At 47.4% G+C, this 16,735-nt stretch overlaps 1 protein-coding gene across 2 annotated transcripts in view; it reads left to right on the top strand.

Moving 5' to 3' along the window:
• Window positions 1-16,735, top strand: part of LOC141121838 (uncharacterized) — a 165,621-nt gene that overhangs the window by 79,670 nt on the left and 69,216 nt on the right. The window contains exons 1-2 of one of the 2 annotated variants that reach the window (XM_073611570.1): window positions 5,644-5,730; window positions 6,931-7,058. The exons of the other annotated variant lie outside the window; for it this stretch is intronic. The gene's annotated coding sequence lies outside the window, so the exon portion shown is untranslated. Of the gene's footprint in view, window positions 1-5,643; window positions 5,731-6,930; window positions 7,059-16,735 lie in introns of those variants that run through there. 2 annotated transcript variants of the gene reach the window in all.

Here is a 16,735-nt window from a genome sequence, read left to right as displayed (position 1 = left end):
ACTGGTGTGGGGAAAAAAAACAAGCTCCCCTGACCCTGTCCTGGTGCCATAGGCGCACAGGTACTCATTGATGGCCCTCTGCTGCGTGTGCAGCCGCTGCAGCATGGCCAACGTTGAGTTGCACCTGGTGGGCATGTCACAGAGTAGGCGGTTCTTGGGCAGGTTAAATTCCTTTTGGAGGTCTGCCATCCGAGCACTGGCATTATATGACCAGCGGAAATGCACACAGACTTGCCTGGCCTGCCTCAGGACATCCTGTAAGCCCGGGTACCTGCCCAAGAACCGCTGCACCACCAAGTTAAGGACGTGAGCCAAACAGGGCACATGGGTGATTTGTCCCTGTCGGAGGACGGAGAGGAGGTTGGTGCTATTGTCGCAAACCACCATTCCTGCCTTAAGTTGCCGTGGCGTCAACCACCTCTGAACCTGCCCCTGCAGAGCTGACAGAACCTCTGCCCCAGTGTGGCTCCTGTCCCCCAAGCACACCAGCTCAAGCACCGCATGGCATCTTTTGGCCTGCCTACAGAGCACCGCTGGTTCCAAGGACAAAGCACAGGAAGAGGCCATGGAGGAAGAAGAAGAGGAGGGGGTGGAGGAGAGAGGTGTGTCAGAATCATTAGAAGTGGCATTTTGGAGGCGTGATGGCAGAACAACCTCCAACACTAATGCACCTTGTCCTGCATTCTTCCCAGCTGCCAGCAGAGTCACCCAATGCGCCGTGAAACTTAGGTAACATCCCTGTCCATGCCTGCTGGACCATGAGTCAGCGGTAATATGCACCTTACCGCTGACCACCCTGTCCAGCGAGGCATGGACATTGCCTTCCACATGCTGGTAGAGAATCGCCTTCCGTGAGAAAAAGTGGCGTTTGGATACCTGCCACTGAGAAACCGCACATTCCACAAACTCGCGGAAGGGGGAAGAGTCTACCAACTGAAAAGGTAGCAATTGAAGAGCTAGCAATTTTGCCAAGCTAGCATTCAACCGCTGGGCATGTGGATGGCTGGGAGCGAACTTCTTTTGGCAGTGCAGCAGCTGGGGCAGGGAAATTTGCCTGGTACAATCTGACGTCGGTATACCGAAAGCAGATTGCCCACAAGTACTTGGCTGTGACACACCTAATTCTACACCTTCATTCCTCTCAGTGCAGGTTTCAGAGAGGACTGAAGGTATAGTGGGGTTGGAGATCTCAGCTGATGAGGAGCAAGGAGAGGTCCTCTTTGTTCTTTGGTGTGGGTCTTTTAGATACACTTGCCAACGAACTGCATGGAAGGTCAACATATGTCTGGTCAAGCATGTGGTGCCCAAGTGGGAGATGTTTTGACCACGCGAGATACGCTTGAGACATATGTTGCAAATAGCGATCTGATGCACTCGTCTCAAAAAAGGCCCACACCAAAGAACTTTTGGAATAACACGCAGAGACAGCAGCACCCTGCTCATGCGGAGCTTTGCGGTGTGATGCAGTCAGTGTGCTGCCCTTAGGCTGGCCCCTGGAGGGCATTCTGCCTTGTTGGTGATGTGCCTCCTCCTCCTCCTATCAGGCACCCACCTTGAGTCAGTGACCTCATCATCCCCTCCCTCCTCATCACTGGAGCAAACCTGGCAGTATGCTGCAGCAGGGGGAGCCTGACTGCCAGATTGCTGTCTTTCTTGGGCACCCCCTCTGTCCGTGCTCACGTTACTGCCTTCATCTAGCTCAGTATCATCATCAGAGCCTTCTAAACGCTGGGCATCCTCCTGGAGCATGTACCCAACACTGTGGTCAAACAGTTCGAGGGACTCTTCAGGAGGACATGATGGGGCTAGGGAAGGAGTCACTGATGCCATTGAGCCGAGTGAAGAGGTTGCGTTGGCAGCTGCTTTGCCAGACAAAGTACCCAGAGCATGGGTGAGAGAGGATGAGGAGAATGAGGACGGCTTGGTCATCCACTCGACCAAATCTTCCGTGCCTCAACACGGCCAGCTGCCGAAAAAAAGGCCAAGCGTGTCCCACGGCCACATGCTGATGAGGATGCACCGTCTCCACAGCCAGCACTGTTGCCTCTAGACACAGAGCCTGCTTGCCCTCTTTTATTGGCTTGTGACTGTCTGCCTCTCCTTGTTGGCCTTCCAGAACACCACCAATCTTCTACAGGTAGCTTTAGCTGAACACTGTGCAGAGGTCGCATTAGACTAACATGTAAATAATCTAGCTGCCTGTGGTAGTGATAGGATCAGGAAAACACCACCAACCTTCTACAGATAGCTTTAGCTGAACACTGTGCAGAGGTCGCATTAGACTAACATGTAAATAATGTAGCTGCCTGCGGTAGTGATAGGATCAGGAAAACACCACCAACCTTTTACAGGTAGCTTTAGCTGAACACTGTGCAGAGGACGCACTACACTAACGTTAAAATAATGTAGCTGCCTGCGGTAGTGATAGGATCAGGAAAACACCACCAACCTTCTACAGGTAGCTTTAGCTGAACACTGTGCAGAGGTCGCACTACACTAACTTGTAGCTTTAGCTGAACATTGTTCAGAGGACGCACTACACTAACTTGTAGCTTTAGCTGAACACTGTGAGGAGGATGCACTACACTAACTTGTAGCTTTAGCTGAACACTGTGCACTACACTAATTTGTAGCTTTAGCTGATCACTGTTCAGAGGACGCACTACACTAACTTGTAGCTTTAGCTGAACACTGTGCAGAGGTCGCACTACACTAATGTGTAAATAATGTAGCTGCCTGCGGTAGTGATAGGATCAGGAAAACACAACCAACCTTCTACAGGTAGCTTTAGCTGAACACTGTGCAGAGGTCGCACTACACTAACTTGTAGCTTTAGCTGAACACTGTGAGGAGGACGCACTACACTAACTTGTAGCTTTAGCTGAACACTGTGCACTACACTAACTTGTAGTTCTAGCTGAACACTGTTCAGAGGACGCACTACACTAACTTGTAGCTTTAGCTGAACACCGTGCAGAGGTCGCACTACACTAACTTGTAGCTTTAGCTGAACACTGTGAGAAGGACACACTACACTAACTTGTAGCTTTAGCTGAACACTGTGCAGAGGTTGCTCTACACTAACTTGTAGCTTTAGCTGAACACTGTGAGGAGGACGCACTACACTAACTTATAGCTTTAGCTGAACACTGCGAGGAGGACGCACTACACTAAATTGTAGCTTTAGCTGAACACTGTGCAGAGGTCGCACTACACTAACTTGTAGTTTTAGCTGAACACTGTGAGGAGGACGCACTACACTAACTTGTAGCTTTAGCTGAACACTGTGAGGAGGACGCACTACACTAACTTGTAGCTTTAGCTGAACACTGTGAGGAGGACGCACTACACTAACTTGTAGCTTTAGCTGAACACTGTGCACTACACTAACTTGTAGCTTTAGCTGAACACTGTGCAGAGGTCGCACTACACTAACTTGTAGCTTTAGCTGAACACTGTGAGGAGGACGCACTACACTAACTTGTAGCTTTAGCTGAACACTGTGAGGAGGACACACTACACCAACTTGTAGCTTTAGCTGAACACTGTGCAGAGGTCACACTACACTAACTTGTAGCTTTAGTTGAACACTGTGCAGAAGTCACACTAAAATAACTTGTAGCTTTAGCCAAACACTGTGAGGAGGACGCACTACACTAACTGTAAATAGTCTAGCTGCCTGACTGTGGTACTAATAGGATCAGAAGAACACCAGCAATTTTCTTCAGGTAGCTTTAAATACTGTAACAGCACAAGCCTGCCTGTCAGTAGGAAGATAATAACAGGAACGGATCTAGCTAAACTGAATACAGTGTATATATATATATATATATATATATGTAGCAATAACTCTCGGTGGAGCTGCTGGCTTATAGCGGGCTGTTACCTTCACTCTCGGTACCTCTGTTTCACCGGCACCGGGTCTAGGGTTCCGTTGAGTTTACCTCCGGGCGATGTAAGCACTGAACACTCGAGTATATTTTCCAATGCTTTAATGAACAAATAAAGGAAGTAGCAGGAAAGAGGCCGAAGGAAAGCTGCAGGGAAGCTCAAATACCTTTCCGTAGTATTCTTCAGAACATTCTTTGCAATTGAACACTTGTAGTTGAATAGTCTCCCCTTTGTAGGATTTAATCTTTGCCCGCCTGAATAGACATCTCTCACTTGCCTAGCAGCCAGTACATAGCACGAACAAAAGTCTCTGCCACAGACTTGTTTGGAATAAAACCCGTACGATCCTCTGCCACAGGATGTATTGGTTTGCGATGAATGTCAGACACGGTACTTGAACCTTTAAGCCAACCCGGCAGTACTATGCAGTAAGACTACTTCAGGATACGTCCTCCAACCGAGTCACCAGGCCCCTCTCCAGACCAGCACTCTGCATGATCCTTCCATGACGGGTCCTCCCCTGGGATCTTCTCGGTTGTCCAGCTTCTTCATTCAGGATAGACAGCTCAGGACCGTTCCTCTGCTGCTGTGGTAGGCCCCAGACAGGCTTCTGGGCCCACCCACACGCTGCAGCGACGTGGGCCTCCGGAACGGAGGACCACGAGGTGGTACTCTTAACACATACCTGTCGACCAGGAGGGACAGCAGGTGGCTGAAAAACGAACCCCAAAATATGGCGTCTGTCCCAAAAATACCCTCTCCCCGAATGCAACTCGGAGGACCACCTCCACCAAGTTATCTCCGGGACAGAGGAGCACTCATACGCTTCAACACGTTGCTTTTCCAACACTGGCCCATGGTGACAACGACACCCACCGGCACAGTGTGGAACCACATGCAACTCAGCCAAGCTGGAACAGAGGCAAATCTAACTTCCCCTAACAAGTGACCCACTAGATTTGCCTATCATCAAAAATCTACCAGCGCTACATGTATATATATATATATATATATATATATATATATATATACAACACCTGGGATGCATATATATCTACACAATACACAAACTGAAAGTGCAGCTAACTGACTGACTGTCCTGCTAATCTATCTAACTTAAATCAAATGACACTGTCTCTCTGTCTCTCAACGCCGGAACACACTACACAGGGCCGCCGTGCAGGCTGCCTTATATAGTGTGGGGCGTGTACTAAACCCCCTGAGCCATAATTGGCCAAAGCCACCCTGGCTTTGGCCAATTACAGCTCTCTCTACAGACGGAGCTGTGATTGGCCAAGCATGCGGGTCATAGTGCATGCTTGGCCATTCATCAGCCAGCAATGCACTGCGATGCCGCAGTGAATTATGGGCCGTGGCGCGCCACACGATTTTGGCGCGAACGGCCCATATCGTTCGCAATTCGGCGAACGGGTGAACAGACGATGTTCGACTCGAACATGGGTTCGACTCGAACACGAAGCTCATCCCTAACCCAAAGCTCCGCCTCTTCATACACACTCAGAGCTCCACCTCTTCATACACACTCAGGGTTCCGCCTCTTCATACACGCTCAGAGCTCCGCCTCTTCATACATGCTCAGGGCTCCGCCACTTTATACACACTCAGGGAGGAGAGAAAGGGGAAGGATATACAGTACATACACACACAGCACAAGGCTGTTTCTCAGGGCTGCAGTTCCTCTGAGCTCCACAAGGTGGTGATCTCACCTCTACCAAGACAGGAAGTCTCTTTGGAAGACAGGAAGTGATGTCAGATACAAACAGGACATTCCATTTGATAAGACAAGAGAAGACACTTCTGGATCTGGAGGTTGAGGAGGTAATATGTAGATTAACCCCTTCAGGGGGATCAGTTGATGATTAATATATTTTGCTTCCAAATCTGGCCATACATGGTTCAGTTTTATCGTTCAGCCAGCGGGATGAGTGAAAAAAAACTGAAGTGATTCCCCCATCCACACATTGGAGGGGGATGGGGGAATCCTCCCCACTGCACTATTGTATTCTGAAAATGGGGGGCGCTCCTCCGCTCTCAGAATACACAGATCAGTGATGAAGCTATTGGCTGCAGCCGCTGATGGAGTGACTTTTATCCGGCAGTGACCACACATGGATGGAAATGTGACCGATCCCTGCTGAACCAGCTGAATTTCCATGTCTCTATGGTCACCATAAGTGACTTCCTCCCCTCCCCCTCATCTCCTTCATTATGTAAGTCATGCTGAGATAATCTCCCATTGGCTGAGCAATATTCTCATTGGTCTCTGAGCTCCTTCTTGCTATTCCTCATCATTCCTGCTGTTTCCTTGGATTTATTTTCTGTGTAGTGACCCCGACTTCATCTCTTGGATGCGCTCGTCTGTTGCTTGTCCTGACCTTTATCCTGATTCCTGGATCTCCTCCTCATCTCTCCTCCATATCCTCTTACACAGCTTTTCTCCACACCTGCAGTGATCCTGGGGGGTGGAAACTTGGCACCAGCACTCAGCAAAATCCATCCCCACCATTAGGAGCTCTGGAGAAAATTGTCTGCTATTTACACTCCGTTCCTCCGCACGTCACCTGATCACATGAGAGCTTACTTTTACAGATTCCTGACAGATTTCTGTATGGTAAAGGTCAAAGTTCACTCTTCAGTTTAGGAGAGGTAGGACGCACCCAGGAACAATGATTTGGTTTGCACAGGAGCCTCACATAGAGGACCCCTCAAATCTCCCCATCCAAATGTCCTTCTATATGTCCTATGAGATCACACTAACCTCACAGCTCCTCCTAATGTCCCTCCATCTTGCTCCTTTTTTTTTCTGATGCTCTTAGGATGTGGGCAGACCCTTGGAATCCTCACTAGCAAAGTGGGACTGTTGGTCCTGCATTGTATGTAATGATGCCAGAATACCTGCAACAAGCTTTTAACCTACGGAAGGTGGGCGTCTTGTGTGGGCTTTAATAAAATGGAGACCTGAATGGTGAGGTGAGGAGGATTATGGGAATATCATTTGATTTTGCTCTTTGTGTTCAGATCTAGAGTTTTCCTCCTGTGAAGTCTGGAGATCATATGACCATCACATTGCCTCCACCTCCCTCCCTGATAGAATAGAGAAATACAAAGAAGATTCTAGAAGTCACCAGAGAGATCATGGAGGAGAGGTGAGCTGGGAATTCTGGGACATTATCCAGTAACAGACAAGGGATGTGTCTGGATGGTGACTGTATCATTGTGTGTGTCAGGTTCCTATAAGGTGTCAGGATGTCACTGTCTATTTCTCCATGGAGGAGTGGGAGTATTTAGAAGGACACACAAGGACATCATGATGGACAATCAGCCACCCCTCACATCACCGGGTAAGAGGAGACTTTATTGTAAAGGAGAGAGCAGTACGGAGGGTCCACCTAGATCCCCCATCATCTGATAAACACATAGAAACAATGCATTCAGTCAGTGTGTGTGTTTCCTACCGATGGATCCAGTAATGGGAACCCACCAGAGAGATGTCCCCGTCCTCTGTATTCCCGGGATTCCACACAGGAAGGTCACACCATCCCTCACCATCATCAGGTAAATGAGAAACAATCCCTTGTGATTATTTTTAAACAATCATGTTTGTTACAGTATGTGATTCATAATATATCCAGAGTGGAAACCTCGGGGGTGATAATATTGTTGTTAAAGAAGATTATAAAGAGGAAGATGAGGCATATGGAGTGATGGAAGAGTTTTCAGAAGGACACAAGGGTGTGATGAAGCCACCTAATACCAGGAACCCACCAGAGAGATGTCCCCGTCCTCTGTATTCCCAGTATTCCATACAGGAAGGTCACATCATCCCTCACCATCATCAGGTAGATGAGGAACAATCACTGATAGTATCATTAGGATTAGGGATGAGCTTCGAGTTCGAGTCGAACTCATGTTCGACTCGAACATTGGCTGTTCGCAAGTTCGCCGAACAGCGAACAATTTGGGGTGTTCGCGGCAAATTCGAATGCCGCGGAACACCCTTTAAAAGTCTATGGGAGAAATCAAAAGTGCTAATTTTAAAGGCTTATATGCAAGTTATTGTCATAAAAAGTGTTTGGGGACCCGGGTCCTGCCCCAGGGGACATGGATCAATGCAAAAAAAAGTTTTAAAAACGGACGTTTTTTCAGGAACAGTGATTTTATTAATGCTTAAAGTCAAACAATAAAAGTGTAATATCCCTTTAAATTTCGTACCTGGGGGGTGTCTATAGTATGCCTGTAAAGGGGCGCATGTTTCCCGTGTTTAGAACAGTCTGACAGCAAAATGACATTTGGAAGGAAAAAACTCATTTAAAACTACCCGCGGCTATTGCATTGCCGACAATACACATAGAAGTTCATTGATAAAAACGGCATGGGAATTCCCCACAGGGCAACCCCGAACCAAAATAAAAAAAAAAAAAAAATGATGTGGGGGTCCCCCTAAATTCCATACAAGGCCCTTCAGGTCTGGTATGGATATTAAGGGGAACCCCAGCCAAAATTAAAAAAAAAAATTGACGTGGGGTTCCCCCTAAATTCCATACCAGACCCTTCTGGTCTGGTATGGATTTTAAGGGGAACCCCGCGCCAAAAAAAAAAAAAAAAACGGCGTGGGGTCCCCCCAAAAATCCATACCAGACCCTTATCCGAGCACGCAACCTGGCAGGCCGCAGGAAAAGAGGGGGGGACGAGAGTGCGGCCCCCCCCCCCTCCTGAACCGTACCAGGCCACATGCCCTCAACATTGGGAGGGTGCTTTGGGGTAGCCCCCCAAAACACCTTGTCCCCATGTTGATGAAGACAAGGGCCTCATCCCCACAACCCTGGCCGGTGGTTGTGGGGGTCTGCGGGCGGGGGGCTTATCGGAATCTGGAAGCCCCCTTTAACAAGGGGACCCCCAGATCCCGGCCCCCCCCCTGTGTGAAATGGTAAGGGGGTACTTACCCCTACCATTTCACTAAAAAACTGTCAAAAATGTTAAAAATGACAAGAGACAGTTTTTGACAATTCCTTTATTTAAATGCTTCTTCTTTCTTCCTTCATCTTCTTCTGGTTCTTCTGGCTCTTCTGGTTCTTCCTCCGGCGTTCTCGTCCAGCATCTTCTCCGCGGCGTCTTCTATCTTCTTCTCCTCGGGCCGCTCCGCACCCATGGCATGAGGGGGGAGGCTCCCGCTCTTCTCTTCATCTTCTTCTCTTCTTCATCTTCTTCTTCATCTTCTTCTTCTTCTTCTCTTCTTCCTTCTTCTGTTCTTCATGTCTTCTCCGGGCCGCTCCGCAGCCATGCTGTGGCATGGAGGGAGGCTCCCGCTGTGTGACGGCGTCTCTTCGTCTGACGGTTCTTAAATAACGGGGGCGGGGCCATCCGGTGACCCCGCCCCCCTCTGACGCACGGTGACTTGAGGGACTTCCCTGTGACGTCACGGGGAATGCCACAGGGAAGTCCCGTCATGTCACCGTGCGTCAGAGGGGGGTGGGGTCACCGGGTGGCCCCGCCCCCCGTTATTTAAGAACCGTCAGACGAAGAGACGCCGTCACACAGCGGGAGCCTCCCTCCATGCCACAGCATGGCTGCGGAGCGGCCCGGAGAAGACATGAAGAAGAGAAGAAGGAAGAAGAGAAGAAGAAGAAGAAGAAGATGAAGAAGAAGATGAAGAGAAGAGCGGGAGCCTCCCCCCTCATGCCATGGGTGCGGAGCGGCCCGAGGAGAAGAAGATAGAAGACGCCGCGGAGAAGATGCTGGACGAGAACGCCGGAGGAAGAACCAGAAGAGCCAGAAGAACCAGAAGAAGATGAAGGAAGAAAGAAGAAGCATTTAAATAAAGGAATTGTCAAAAACTGTCTCTTGTCATTTTTAACATTTTTGACAGTTTTTTAGTGAAGGGGGGGGGCCGGGATCTGGGGGTCCCCTTGTTAAAGGGGGCTTCCAGATTCCGATAAGCCCCCCGCCCGCAGACCCCCACAACCACCGGCCAGGGTTGTGGGGATGAGGCCCTTGTCTTCATCAACATGGGGACAAGGTGTTTTGGGGGGCTACCCCAAAGCACCCTCCCAATGTTGAGCGCATGTGGCCTGGTACGGTTCAGGAGGGGGGGGGGGCGCACTCTCGTCCCCCCCTCTTTTCCTGCGGCCTGCCAGGTTGCGTGCTCGGATAAGGGTCTGGTATGGATTTTTAGGGGGACCCCACGGGGGTCTGGTATGGAATTTAGGGGGAACCCCACGTCAATTTTTTTTTTTTAATTTTGGCTGGGGTTCCCCTTAATATCCATACCAGACCTGAAGGGCCTTGTATGGAATTTAGGGGGACTCCCACATCATTTATTTTTTTTAATTTTGGTTCGGGGTTGCCCTGTGGGGAATTCCCATGCCGTTTTTATCAATGAACTTCTATGTGTATTGTCGGCAATGCAATAGCCGCGGTAGTTTTAAATGTGTTTTTTCCTTCAAAATGTCACTTTGCTGTCAGACTGTTCTAAACACGGGAAACATGCGCCCCTTTACAGGCATACTATAGACACCCCCCAGGTATGAAATTTAAAGGGATATTACACTTTTATTGTTTGACTTTAAGCATTATTAAAATCACTGCTCCTGAAAAAACGGCCGTTTTTAAAACTTTTTTTTGCATTGATCCATGTCCCCTGGGGCAGGACCCAGGTCCCCAAACACTTTTATTGACAATAACTTGCATATTAGCCTTTAAAATTAGCACTTTTGATTATTCATGTTCGTGTCCCATAGACTTTAACGGCGTTCGCGTGTTCGAACGAATTTTTTTCCTGTTCGCATGTTCTGGTGCGAACCGAACAGGGGGGTGTTCGGCTCATCCCTAATTAGGATCTGTACATTATCTGCATTGTTACAATTGATGTCATTTTTATTATATAGTCAGAGTGGAAACCTGAGAGATTCTAAAGTTGAGGTTAAAGAAGAGATAAAGTCAGGACTCCCTTTGCGCTATCCCCGGTATTTTCAGTAGCAAATGGGACCAGGCAGGGGTGCCCACTTTCGCCCCTGCTATTTGCACTATGCGTTGAACCCCTTGCGGCATCCATTAGGAGTAATCCGGATATACGGGGAATATCGGTTAGAGGAAGGGAGTTTAAAATCTCCCTCTTCGCGGACGATATCATACTCACATTAACTCAACCTCACATTACTCTCCCGATTTTGCAAACAGAACTAGATCGATTTCGTGCTCTCTCAGGGTATAAGATAAACGCATCAAAATCAGAGGCCCTTCCCATCAATATCCCCCCCACGGAGGTCTCACTCTTAAAATCCAATTTTCCATTTACATGGAAGACGAAATCCTTGAAGTATCTGGGTACGTGTATCACACCTAAATTTAATACGCTCTATCAAGAAAACTTTCCACCACTGTTCCGATCCATAAGATCCTCACTGACTCAATGGAAAAAACACCACATCTCACTACTAGGCCGAATAGCTTCAATAAAAATGAATATCCTCCCGAGGCTACTATACCTCTTCCAAACACTACCCATCCCAATTCCGATCTCCCAACTGAAAAAACTCCAATCTGACTTACTGCATTATACATGGAATTACAAAAGACACAGGGTTCCGGGATCGGTGCTGATGACGTCGCGCAATGAGGGAGGACTAGCATTCCCTAATATTATTAAATATTATTATGCAGCACAATTACGAGCAATAGCCTCATGGTACAACCACAAATCTTACAACAAATGGACAGAAATTGAAAAATTATGGCTTGCTCCCATACATCCAAATAGTCTGCTGTGGAGTACGAATGCGGACGTAGCCCCTGAACGTATGCTGGGTCCCATGTCCCATTTGAGACGGACGTGGCGCACACTGGCCCCCAAACACGATCTTTCATCAGATAAATCGCTTCTGACCTCTTTCATCTGTAACCCCAAAGTGCCAGATAGTCTAACTTACCAAATGTCACATCCATGGGCGTCCCGGAATTTATTCCACTTTGGGAACCTGGTGGACCCCAGAACTAGGAAACTATTGCCATTTGCCGAATTACAAAAAAAACATGACCTCCCTAGACAGGCATTTTACGGGTATTTACAAATCCGGCACTACGCACTCACCATAACTTCCACCCTACATTTCTCACCACCATCACCGTTTGAAACCACTATCTTGGCAGGTAATAACCAGAAGGGCCTCATATCGAGCATATACAAGATCCTGAACGTCTTCTCTGAGGATGGCCAGGGTAAACACCGGTACATGATAAAATGGGAGGGGATCCTCGGTGAGGAACTCCCTATTTCACAATGGCAGATCATATGGAATCAAACAGCAAAGAGTTCACTGTGTTCTCTATACAAAGAAAACTCCTATAAAATCCTCCTGCTGTGGTACATGACCCCAGAGGTTCTCCACACCATCTTCCCCAATAGTTCCGATAGATGTTGGAGATGTCGGGGAGCAAGGGGCACCTTCATACATATATACTGGAGCTGCCCACTGTTAACTCCCTACTGGTCCACAGTCGAACAATTACTAGCACGACTCTTGGACACACAAGTCCAGGCATCCCCAAAATTCTTCCTATTAGGTCTATCGCCACTTAAACTCCCCACTCCATATAAAAAATTGGTTCGCCACATACTAACGGCGGCAAGATGCCTTATAGCACTACATTGGAAACGTTCCCCCCCCCCCTCTGCTGAGGATCTATATGCTAGAATAAAGGATATAGAGGTGATGGAGAAGATGACAGCCAGGATACAAGATGGACTGGAAGCACATAACAGGGTCTGGGAGCTATGGCACCTCCGGGAGGACCCACCTTGACCAGGTAACACCACCGTTGATATACCTACTATACCCCCCCTTCTACTTTCCTCTTTTCCTACTATCCCCTTCTACTCTTCTATACCATGTATACAAGTGACTTTTATAAGTTACAGAGAACTAGTCTATGATTCTGCAACCACGTTAAAGTTATAAACTTGCCAATAGACATATTGAATGACAGAAGATGACGCTCAGTTGGCACTTTGCAAAGTTTAATTATTGAAACATAGCAATTGAATACTAGCACTTTATACAGAAAATCTGCACTTTTGTAATACTGTGACATTCACCACTTGTCAATGCATAATGTACTGCAAAAACGAAATAATAATAAAAACGTTATTTGAAAAAAAAAAAAAAGAAGAGATAAAAGAGGAGGATGATGAGGATGGGGTGATGGAGGAGTCAGAGTTTCTAAAAGAACACAAAGATCTGTACCAGGACACCATGGTGGAGTCATCCAGCTACAGAAACCCACAAGAGAGATGTCCCCGTCCTCTGTATTCCCGGGATTCCACACAGGAAGATCACACCATCCCTCACCATCATCAGGTAGATGATTGACAATTATTGGTAGATATGATTTATACACAGCATGTTTGTTACAATGAATGTTTTATTATATCTTTCAGAGTGGAAACCTCGGGGATGATAATTTTGGTGTTAAAGAAGAGTATAAAGAGGAGTATGGAGTGATGGAGAAGTTTTCTGTAGGACACAAGAATATGATGGAGCCACCCAATATCAGGAACCCACCAGAGAGATATCCCCATCCTCTGTATTCCTGGGATTACACACAGGAAGGTCACACCATCCCTCCCCATCATCGGGTAGACGAAGAACAATCACTGATAGTATCATTAGGATCTGTATATTATCTGAATTGTTACAATTGATGTCATTTTTATTATATATTCAGAGTGGAAATCTGAGAGATTCTAAAGGGCCGTACACACGATCTGACTTTTTGACAACAAACATGCAAATTAGCTGTTTTGGAGCAACATCCGACCGTGTGTACGCTCCATCGGACAAACTTTTTCAGTTTCCATCTGACTTTTGTTGGCTGTGCGAACGGACAAACTTTCCTGCAACAAAAGTCCGATGGAGCAAAGTCCGATCGTGTGTACACAAAGCCATCGGACTTTTGTACAAACTACAGTACGCAGCCACGAGAATGTTTCCAGCGCGACGATCGCGCTGGTTCTCGGCGGCAGGGTACTGTACATCTCGCGCTAGCTGCAATAGGAAAAACACATTTTCCTACTGCGGCGGGCGCGAGGGGGAATTCCCCTCTGGGGAATACCAAGCCCTTCGGTCTGGTATGGATTTTAAGGAGAAGCCCCTACGCCGAAAAAACGGTGCGGGGGTCCCCCTGCGGGCCCCCCCACCCCAAAGCACCTTGTCCCCATGTTGATGAGGACAAGGGCCTCTTCCCGACAACCCGGGCCGTTGGTTGTCGGGGTCTGCGGGCGGGGGGCTTATCGAAATCCGGAAGCCCCCAGATCCCGGCCCCCCACCCTATGTGAATGAGTATGGGGTACATCGTACCCCTACCCATTCACCTAGGGAAAAAAGTGTCAATAAAAAAACACAGTACACAGGTTTTTAAAGTAATTTATTAGGCAGCTCCGGGGTCTTCTTCCGACTTAGGGGTCCTCTTCCGACTTTGGGGGTTTCTCCGGCGTCTTCTGCTGGTGTCCGCATCTTCTGCCGGCTCCACCGCTTCTGGCTCTCTTTTGCCAGCGGGGGCCTGGACTTCTGGATCGTCTTCTCCCCTCTTCTCTTCCAGACCTAAGGGCCTGGTATCCATACCAGACCTAAGGGCCTGGTATGCCCCTGGAGGGGAACCCATGCCGGTTTTTTATTTAAAATTTGGCGTGGAGTTCCCCCTCAAGATTCATACCAAACACAGTGCCTGGCATTGGCGGGGATCCAAGTCGGATCCCCACACCAGTGTCAACCCGGCTCTCAAGGTGTCAATCTCGCCAATAAAAGTGGCGAGATTGACACAATATCAGACAACAATACACAAGTTGACCAAAAGGTGGTGGTGGTGGTAAAAACCACATGATTTGGTGAAAGTTGGCTGAAAAAGTCCTGTCGTGTGTATGCAAGACAAACTTTTGTGCAACTCCCTTTGTACAAAAATCCAAGGGAAAGTTTGTACAAAGTCCTATCGTGTGTATGGGGCTTTAAGTTGAAGTGAAAGAAGAAGAGACTTATGTGAGGAATTCATTTATACTGTGAAATAGTGAAAGTAATATATCTTATATCATGAATACAGTGTGTAGAAAAAGTATTCATACCCCTTGAAATTTGATAGACCAGCACAAAGTGGCACATAATTGTGAAATGGAAGGAAAAGGATAAATGTTTTTCGAAAATGTATTACAAATAAATATTTGAAAGTGTGGTATACATTTGTATAGTGCAACCTTTCGCTGCAATTACAGCTGCAAGTCATTTTGGGGGTGTCTCTACCAGCTTTGCACATCTAGAGAGTGACATTGTTGCCCATTCTACTTTCCAAAATATCTCAAGCTCTGTCAGATTGGATGGAGAGCGTCTGTGAACAGCAATTTTCAAGTCTTGCCACAGATTCTCAATTGGATTTAGGTCTGAACTGTGACTGGGCCATTCTAACACATGAATATGCTTTGATCTAAACCATTCCATTGTAGCTCTGGCTGTATGTTTAGGGTCGTTGTCCTGCTGGAGAGTGAACCTCCACCCCAGTCTCAAGTCTTTTGCAGACTCTAACACACAAGCGGACCTCTTGTCCGCCTGAACTCCGAAGGACTTTGACGGAGTTCCGATGAAACGGACTTGCCTACACACGATCACATCAAAGTCCGATCGTTTCAAACGTGATGACGTACGACCAGACTAGATAGCTGCCCTTGCGTCCTTTTTTGTCCGTCGGACTAGCATACAGACGAACAGATTTTTCGATCGGACTTGAGTCCGTCGGAAAAATTTGAAACATGTTCTATTTCTAGGTCTGTCGGAATTTGACAGAATAGGTCTGATGAAGCCCACACATGACCGGAATGTCTGACGGAATCATTCCATCGGACCTTTTCTGCCGGACAGTCCGCTCGTGTGCGGCATAACAGGTTTTCTTCTCAAATTGCCCTGTATTTGACTCCATCCATCTTCCCATCAACTCTGACCAGCTTCCCTGTCCCTGCTAAAGAAAAGCATCCCCACAACATGATGCTGCCAACACCATGTTTCACGGTGGGGATGGTGTGTTCAGGGTGATGTAGAGTGTTAGTTTTCCACCACACATACAGTTTTGTTTTTATACCAAAAAGTTCAATTTTGGTCTCATCTGACCAGAGCACCTTCTTCCACATGTTTACTGTGTCCCCCACATGGCTTCTCACAAACTGCAAACAGGACTTCTTACGGCTTTCTTTCACCAATGGCTTTCTTTTTGTGACTCTTCCATAAAGGGCAGATTTGTGAATTACACGACTAATAGTTGTCCTGTGGACAGATTCTCCCACCTGATTTGTGGATCTCTGCAGCTCCTCCAGAGTTACCATGGGCCTCTTGGCTGCTTCTCTGATGAATGCTCTCCTTGCCCGGCCGGTCAGTTTAGGTGGACGGCCATGTCTTGGTAGGTTTGCAGTTGTGCCATACTCTTTCCATTTTCCGATGATGGATGGAACAGAGCTCCGTGAGATGTTCAAAGCTTAGGATATTTTCTTATAACCTAACCCTGCTTTAAACTTCTCCACAACTTTATCCCTGACCTGTCTGGTGTGTTCCTTGACCTTCATGATACTGTTTGTTCACTAAGGTTCTCAAAAAACCCGTGAGGGCTTCACAGAACAGCTGTATTTATACTAAGAACATAATATACACAGGTGGACTCTATTCAATAGTTAGGTGACTCCTGAAGGCAATTGGTTCCACTAGTTTTTAGTTAGGAGTATCAGAGTAATGGGGGCTGAATACAAATGCATCAGTGTTGCCAACCGCCAGTATTTTTACTGGCAGCCAATAAAAAA

The sequence above is a fragment of the Aquarana catesbeiana genome, unplaced genomic scaffold, assembly GCF_042186555.1.
Source record: "Aquarana catesbeiana isolate 2022-GZ unplaced genomic scaffold, ASM4218655v1 unanchor233, whole genome shotgun sequence".
Lineage (NCBI taxonomy): Eukaryota > Metazoa > Chordata > Amphibia > Anura > Ranidae > Aquarana > Aquarana catesbeiana.
The sequence above is the reverse complement of the archived record's forward strand: the minus strand, read 5'-3'. Positions and strand labels throughout refer to the sequence as shown.